This window comes from Hyla sarda, chromosome 1 (assembly GCF_029499605.1).
Source record: "Hyla sarda isolate aHylSar1 chromosome 1, aHylSar1.hap1, whole genome shotgun sequence".
Classification (NCBI taxonomy): domain Eukaryota; kingdom Metazoa; phylum Chordata; class Amphibia; order Anura; family Hylidae; genus Hyla; species Hyla sarda.
Window position 1 is genome coordinate 436,495,856 of NC_079189.1, and position 8,574 is coordinate 436,504,429.

Here is an 8,574-nt window from a genome sequence, read left to right on the forward strand (position 1 = left end):
TCCAATTAGGGTTTTCACCTGTGCACTTCCCTATATTACCTCACTTCCCTTGCACTCCCTTGCCGGATCTTGTTGCCTTAGTGCCAGTGAAAGCGTTCCTTGTGTGTTCCTTGCCTGTGTTTCCAGACCTTCTGCCGTTGCCCCTGACTACGATCCTTGCTGCCTGCCCCGACCTTCTGCTACGTCCGACCTTGCTTCTGCCTACTCCCTTGTACCGCGCCTATCTTCAGCAGCCAGAGAGGTGAGCCGTTGCTAGTGGATACGACCTGGTCACTACCGCCGCAGCAAGACCATCCCGCTTTGCGGCGGGCTCTGGTGAAAACCAGTAGTGGCTTAGAACCGGTCCACTAGCACGGTCCACGCCAATCCCTCTCTGGCACAGAGGGTCCACTACCTGCCAGCCGGCATCGTGACAGTAGATCCGGCCATGGATCCCGCTGAAGTTCCTCTGCCAGTTGTCGCTGACCTCACCACGGTGGTCGCCCAGCAGTCACAACAGATAGCGCAACAAGGCCAACAGCTGTCTCAACTGACCGTTATGCTACAACAGTTGCTACCACAGCTTCAGCAGTCATCTCCTCCGCCAGCTCCTGCACCTCCTCCGCAGCGAGTGGCCGCTCCTGGGATACGCTTATCCTTGCCGGATAAATTTGATGGGGACTCTAAGTTTTGCCGTGGCTTTCTTTCCCAATGTTCCCTGCATCTGGAGATGATGTCGGACCTGTTTCCCACTGAAAGGTCTAAGGTGGCTTTCGTAGTCAGTCTTCTGTCCGGAAAAGCCCTGTCATGGGCCACACCGCTCTGGGACCGCAATGACCCCGTCACTGCCTCTGTACACTCCTTCTTCTCGGAAATCCGAAGTGTCTTTGAGGAACCTGCCCGAGCCTCTTCTGCTGAGACTGCCCTGTTGAACCTGGTCCAGGGTAATTCTTCCGTTGGCGAGTATGCCGTACAATTCCGTACACTTGCTTCAGAATTGTCCTGGAATAATGAGGCCCTCTGCGCGACCTTCAAAAAAGGCCTATCCAGCAACATTAAAGATGTTCTGGCCGCACGAGAAATTCCTGCTAATCTACATGAACTTATTCACCTAGCCACTCGCATTGACATGCGTTTTTCTGAAAGGCGTCAGGAACTCCGCCAAGATATGGACTCTGTTCGCACGAGGCGTTTCGTCTCCTCGGCTCCTCTCTCCTCTGGTCCCCTGCAATCTGTTCCTGTGCCTCCCGCCGTGGAGGCTATGCAGGTCGACCGGTCTCGCCTGACACCTCAAGAGAGGACACGACGCCGTATGGAGAACCTCTGCCTGTACTGTGCTAGTACCGAACACTTCCTGAGGGATTGTCCTATCCGTCCTCCCCGCCTGGAAAGACGTACGCTGACTCCGCACAAAGGTGAGACAGTCCTTGATGTCTACTCTGCTTCTCCACGTCTTACTGTGCCTGTGCGGATGTCTGCCTCTGCCTTCTCCTTCTCTACAGTGGCCTTCTTGGACTCTGGATCTGCAGGAAATTTTATTTTGGCCTCTCTCGTCAACAGGTTCAACATCCCGGTGACCAGTCTCGCCAGACCCCTCTACATCAATTGTGTAAATAATGAAAGATTGGACTGTACCATACGTTTCCGCACGGAGCCCCTTCTTATGAGCATCGGATCTCATCATGAGAGGATTGAACTTTTGGTCCTCCCCAATTGCACCTCGGAGATTCTCCTTGGACTTCCCTGGCTTCAACTTCATTCCCCAACCCTGGATTGGTCCACTGGGGAGATCAAGAGTTGGGGGTCCTCTTGTTCCAAGAACTGTCTAAAACCGGTTCCCAGTAACCCTTGCCGTAACTCTGTGGTTCCTCCAGTAACCGGTCTCCCTAAGGCCTATATGGACTTCGCGGATGTTTTCTGCAAAAAACAAGCTGAGACTCTACCTCCTCACAGGCCTTATGATTGCCCTATCGACCTCCTCCCGGGTACTACTCCACCCCGGGGCAGAATTTATCCTCTCTCTGCCCCAGAGACTCTTGCCATGTCCGAATACGTCCAGGAGAATCTAAAAAAGGGCTTTATCCGTAAATCCTCCTCTCCTGCCGGAGCCGGATTTTTCTTTGTGTCCAAAAAAGATGGCTCCCTACGTCCTTGCATTGACTACCGCGGTCTTAATAAAATCACGGTTAAGAACCGCTACCCCTTACCCCTCATCTCTGAACTCTTTGATCGCCTCCAAGGTGCCCACATCTTCACTAAATTGGACTTAAGAGGCGCCTATAACCTCATCCGCATCAGAGAGGGGGACGAGTGGAAAACGGCATTTAACACCAGAGATGGACACTTTGAGTATCTGGTCATGCCCTTTGGACTGTGCAATGCCCCTGCCGTCTTCCAAGACTTTGTCAATGAAATTTTTCGTGATCTGTTATACTCCTGTGTTGTTGTATATCTGGACGATATCCTAATTTTTTCTGCCAATCTAGAAGAACACCGCCAGCATGTCCGTATGGTTCTTCAGAGACTTCGTGACAACCAACTCTATGCCAAAATTGAGAAATGTCTGTTTGAATGCCAATCTCTTCCTTTTCTAGGATATTTGGTCTCTGGCCAGGGACTACAGATGGATCCAGACAAACTCTCTGCCGTCTTAGATTGGCCACGCCCCTCCGGACTCCGTGCTATCCAACGCTTTTTGGGGTTCGCCAATTATTACAGGCAATTTATTCCACATTTTTCTACCATTGTGGCTCCTATCGTGGCTTTAACCAAAAAAAATGCTGATCCCAAGTCCTGGCCTCCTCAAGCAGAAGACTCCTTTAAACGACTCAAGTCTGCCTTTTCTTCGGCTCCCGTGCTCTCCAGACCTGACCCTTCCAAACCCTTCCTATTGGAGGTTGATGCCTCCTCAGTGGGAGCTGGAGCTGTTCTTCTACAAAAAAATTCTTCCGGGCATGCTGTCACTTGTGGTTTTTTCTCTAGGACCTTCTCTCCAGCGGAGAGGAACTACTCCATCGGGGATCGAGAGCTTCTAGCCATTAAATTAGCACTTGAGGAATGGAGGCATCTGCTGGAGGGATCAAGATTTCCTGTTATTATCTACACCGACCACAAGAACCTCTCCTACCTCCAGTCTGCCCAACGGCTGAATCCTCGCCAGGCCCGGTGGTCTCTGTTCTTTGCCCGATTTAATTTTGAGATTCACTTTCGTCCTGCCGATAAGAACATTAGGGCCGATGCTCTCTCTCGTTCCTCGGATGCCTCAGAAGTTGATCTCCCTCCGCAACACATCATTCCACCTGACTGCCTGATCTCCACTTCTCCTGCCTCCATCAGGCAGACTCCTCCAGGAAAGACCTTTGTTTCTCCACGCCAACGCCTCGGAATCCTCAAATGGGGTCACTCCTCCCATCTCGCAGGTCATGCGGGCATCAAGAAATCTGTGCAACTCATCTCCCGCTTCTATTGGTGGCCGACTCTGGAGACGGATGTTGGGGACTTTGTGCGAGCCTGCACTATCTGTGCCCGGGATAAGACTCCTCGCCAGAAGCCCGCTGGTTTTCTTCATCCTCTGCCTGTCCCCGAACAGCCTTGGTCTCTGATTGGTATGGATTTTATTACTGATTTACCCCCTTCCCGTGGCAACACCGTTATTTGGGTGGTCGTTGATCGATTCTCCAAAATGGCACATTTCATCCCTCTTCCTGGTCTTCCTTCTGCGCCTCAGTTGGCTAAACAATTTTTTGTACACATTTTTCGTCTTCACGGGTTGCCTACGCAGATTGTCTCGGATAGAGGGGTCCAATTCGTGTCTAAATTCTGGAGGGCTCTCTGTAAACAACTCAAGATTAAATTAAATTTTTCCTCTGCATATCATCCCCAGTCCAATGGACAAGTAGAAAGAATTAACCAGATCCTGGGTGATTATTTGCGACATTTTGTTTCCTCCCGCCAGGATGACTGGGCAGATCTCCTTCCATGGGCCGAATTCTCGTATAACTTCAGGGTCTCTGAATCTTCCTCCAAATCCCCATTTTTCGTGGTGTACGGCCGTCACCCTCTTCCCCCCCTCCCTACCCCCTTGCCCTCTGGTCTGCCCGCTGTGGATGAAATTTCTCGTGACCTTTCCATTATATGGAGAGAGACCCAAAATTCTCTCTTACAGGCTTCTTCACGTATGAAGAGGTTCGCGGATAAGAAAAGAAGAGCTCCCCCCGTTTTTTCCCCTGGAGACAAGGTATGGCTCTCCGCTAAATATGTCCGCTTCCGTGTCCCTAGCTACAAGTTGGGACCACGCTATCTTGGTCCTTTCAAAATTTTGTGTCAAATTAATCCTGTCTCTTATAAACTTCTTCTTCCTCCTTCTCTTCGTATCCCTAATGCCTTTCACGTCTCTCTTCTCAAACCACTCATCCTCAACCGTTTTTCTCCCAAATCTGTTCCTCCCACTCCTGTTTCCGGCTCCTCGGACGTCTTCTCGGTCAAGGAAATTTTGGCTGCCAAAAAGGTCAGAGGGAAAAATTTTTTTTTAGTAGACTGGGAGGGTTGTGGTCCTGAAGAGAGATCCTGGGAACCTGAGGACAACATCCTTGACAAAAGTCTGCTCCTCAGGTTCTCAGGCTCCAAGAAGAGGGGGAGACCCAAGGGGGGGGGTACTGTTACGCCGAGCGCTCCGGGTCCCCGCTCCTCCCCGGAGCGCTCGCTTCACTCCCTCCGCTGCAGCGCTCCGGTCACGTCCTCTGACCCGGGGCGCTGCGATCCCGCTGCCAGCCGGGATGCGATTCGCGATGCGGGTAGCGCCCGCTCGCGATGCGCACCCCGGCTCCCCTACCTGACTCGCTCCCCGTCTGTTCTGTCCCGGCGCGCGCGGCCCCGCTCCCTAGGGCGCGCGCGCGCCGGGTCTCTGCGATTTAAAGGGCCACTGCGCCGCTGATTGGCGCAGTGGTTCCAATTAGGGTTTTCACCTGTGCACTTCCCTATATTACCTCACTTCCCTTGCACTCCCTTGCCGGATCTTGTTGCCTTAGTGCCAGTGAAAGCGTTCCTTGTGTGTTCCTTGCCTGTGTTTCCAGACCTTCTGCCGTTGCCCCTGACTACGATCCTTGCTGCCTGCCCCGACCTTCTGCTACGTCCGACCTTGCTTCTGCCTACTCCCTTGTACCGCGCCTATCTTCAGCAGCCAGAGAGGTGAGCCGTTGCTAGTGGATACGACCTGGTCACTACCGCCGCAGCAAGACCATCCCGCTTTGCGGCGGGCTCTGGTGAAAACCAGTAGTGGCTTAGAACCGGTCCACTAGCACGGTCCACGCCAATCCCTCTCTGGCACAGAGGGTCCACTACCTGCCAGCCGGCATCGTGACATTGGTAAATTATTCAAATTTAAAAATCTTTTTTTTTTTTTTTTAAATCTTTTTATTAAAGTTTTTTCCTTACAGTACATTTACAAATATTACATGCCATCACACAACCCATCAATGGGGGAAGGGAACACAAAAAGAAATGACACAATCTACTTACCATACAAATCCAGACAATCCAACACCTACTCTTGTACCCTTTCTCTCTGGCTTCTGGCTTTATACCGCTGCAATAATAATGCGGTACGGTGAGGCACTCTAAACCGCTCTTTTCTCTTTTATTTTTTTTATCCAGGAATCCCATATCATGCGTTTGATATCCGGTGAGGCTAAGCTGTCTATTTTATCCAGTCTTAATCTTTCCATTGTACACACACGGCTTAAAGAGTTTAAGATTTCTATTGTCTTGGGGGCTTTAGATGACTTCCAATTTTTTGCTACTGCCGTGCGTGCCATGGATAATAAATGGAAACTTATAATCCTATCTTTATATGGGAGTTCCTCCAAACCGATGTTTTGAAGGGCCATCCCAGGGCCCCATTCTATTTGTTTTGCTAGGATATTATTTAACAAAATGTTTATTTCTTTCCAAAATGGCTGTATCAGTAGACAGTTCCACCAAATATGTATAAGGGTGCCCTGTTCCTGCATGCACCTCCAGCATACCGCTCTGCTGTTCTCATTGTGATATATTTTTGACAGGCGTGTCGGTGTGAGGTACCAGCGGTATATCAGTTTACGAGAGCTTTCTAAACGTGAAACACAGTGCGACAAGCTTGATGGTAAGGTATATAATTTAGCCCAGCGCTCAGGGGGGATTTGGATACCTCGGTCATTTTCCCATTTTACCTGGAAGTTAGGGCTAGGGACATGTAAGATAAACTGACCGGCTTTGTATGCTTTAGAAATAGCACCACTGCCCCTCTTGGACAAAAATAAATATTTTTCAAAGTGTGTTTTAGGTCCTTGTAATTCTGCTCTATATGGCCCCAGGAGATGACGAATCTGTAAATATTTTAAAAAATCATGTGAAGGTATATTATATTTCTGGGAGATATGTTGAAAGGATAATAATTGACCCTTGCTGCATATATGCCCAATTTTAGTAATTCCCTTTTTTATCCAAAGAGAGAGATCTGTATCTGGTAGTAAATTATGTATCAATGTTATAGAAATACTATCATACTTAATATCATTTATTATATTTTTGGATAAGGCATACCGCCAGATCTCCATACTTGCTTTGGCTGTTGGGCTTGAGGTGAGTATTGATTGTTTATTAAGCCCGATTTGACATGAGGCTGTGTTTAAGGATATTGAACTAGTTAGGTATGCTTCTATTCCTGTCCATTTTGTTGAGGTATCATTGTGCCACCATCTTTGTAGCTGAGTCAGGTGGACTGCACCATAGTAGTTTCTTAGATCTGGACATCCTAGTCCTCCTTGCTTAATGTTTCTATAGAGCATTTCTGAGGAGACTCTGGCTGTGCTATTTTTCCAAATATATTTTAACAAAATGGTTTGTAATTTCGTAATAGTAGTGTTGCTCGCGAATATTCGCAATGTGAATTTTATTTGCGAATATAGCACTATATATTCGTAGTTACGAATATTCGTATTTTTTTTTTCACAGTACACATCACAGTGATCATCCCTCTCTGCTTCCAGCTTGTGTGGTGTAAAGAAGGCTCTAATACTACTGTGTGAGACTGGCGTGAGAATTTTCGCTTATGCTGATTTTTGTATATGCTAATTTTCACATATGTTAATTTTCGCATACACGAATTTTCGCATATGCGAAAATAAAATGAGAATATTACGAATATGCGAATTTAGCGAATATATGACGAATATTCGTCCATATATTCGCGAATTCGAATATGGCCTATGCCGCTCAACACTACTTAATAGTAGCAAGGGGAATTTTAAATGGGAGGTTGCAAAACAAATATAATATCTTTGGGAATAGTACCATTTTGACCACCCCTATCCGTCCTTTCCAAGAGATTGGTAGTTTAGAGAAGGTTTTTATATCTGAATGTAGCCTTGAGCAGAGCTGCTCTATATTCGTGGTTACTGACTGTCTAGGTGAAGTGGTTAATTTTAAGCCCAGGTATGTAAGAGATTCTTCCCACCATGTAAAGGGGAACTTAGTCATCAGTTCGGCCTTGGTAGTCACATCTAATGACAATGGGAGAACTGTTGATTTTACTATAGTTACATACATAGTTAGTATGGTTGAAAAAAGACATACATCCATCAAGTCCAACCAGGGAATTGAAGGGAAGGGTGTAAGGGGATAAGGGAAAGGGATGTAGTTTTATAATTCTGCATAAGCATTAGTGTTATTTTGTTCCAGGAATGTATCTAACCCTGTTTTAAAGCTGTTAATTGTTCCTGCTGTGACCAGTTCCTGAGGTAGACCGTTCCATAAATTCACAGTCCTCACGGTAAAGAAGGCGTGTCGCCCCTTTAGACTAAACCTTTTCTTCTCCAGACGGAGGGAGTGCCCCCTCGTCCTTTGGGGGGGTTTAACCTGGAACAGTTTTTCTCCATATTTTTTGTATGAGCCATTTATATACTTATATACGTTTATCATATCCCCCTTAAACGTCTCTTCTCAAGACTAAACAATTGTAACTCCTTTAATCGCTCCTCATAGCTAAGATGTTCAATGCCCCATCTCTGCACCCTTTCCAGGTCCACAGTGTCCCTTTTATGTACAGGCGACCAAAACTGAACAGCAAATTCCAGGTGAGGCCATACCAATGCTTTATAAAGGGGGAGTATTATGTCCCTGCCCCTTGAGTCCATGCCTCTTTTTATACATGACAATATCCTGCTGGCTTTGGAAGCAGCAGCCTGACATTGCATGTTATTCTGTAGTCTGTGATCTACAAGTACACCCAGATCCTTCTCTACCAGTGACTCTGTCAGTTTAATCCCCCCTAAGACATATGATGCATGCAGGTTATTAGTACCCAGATGCATAACTTTACATTTATCCACATTGAACCTCATTTGCCAAGTGGATGCCCAGACACTTAGTCTATCCAAGTCATCTTGTAACTTATGCACATCCTCTATAGACTGTACTGTGCTACAAAGCTTGGTGTCATCTGCAAAGATAGAAACAGAGCTGTTAATGCCATCCTCTATATCATTGATAAATAAATTAAACAACAGCGGGACCAGTACTGAACCTTGGGGTACACCACTAATAACCGGGGACCAATCA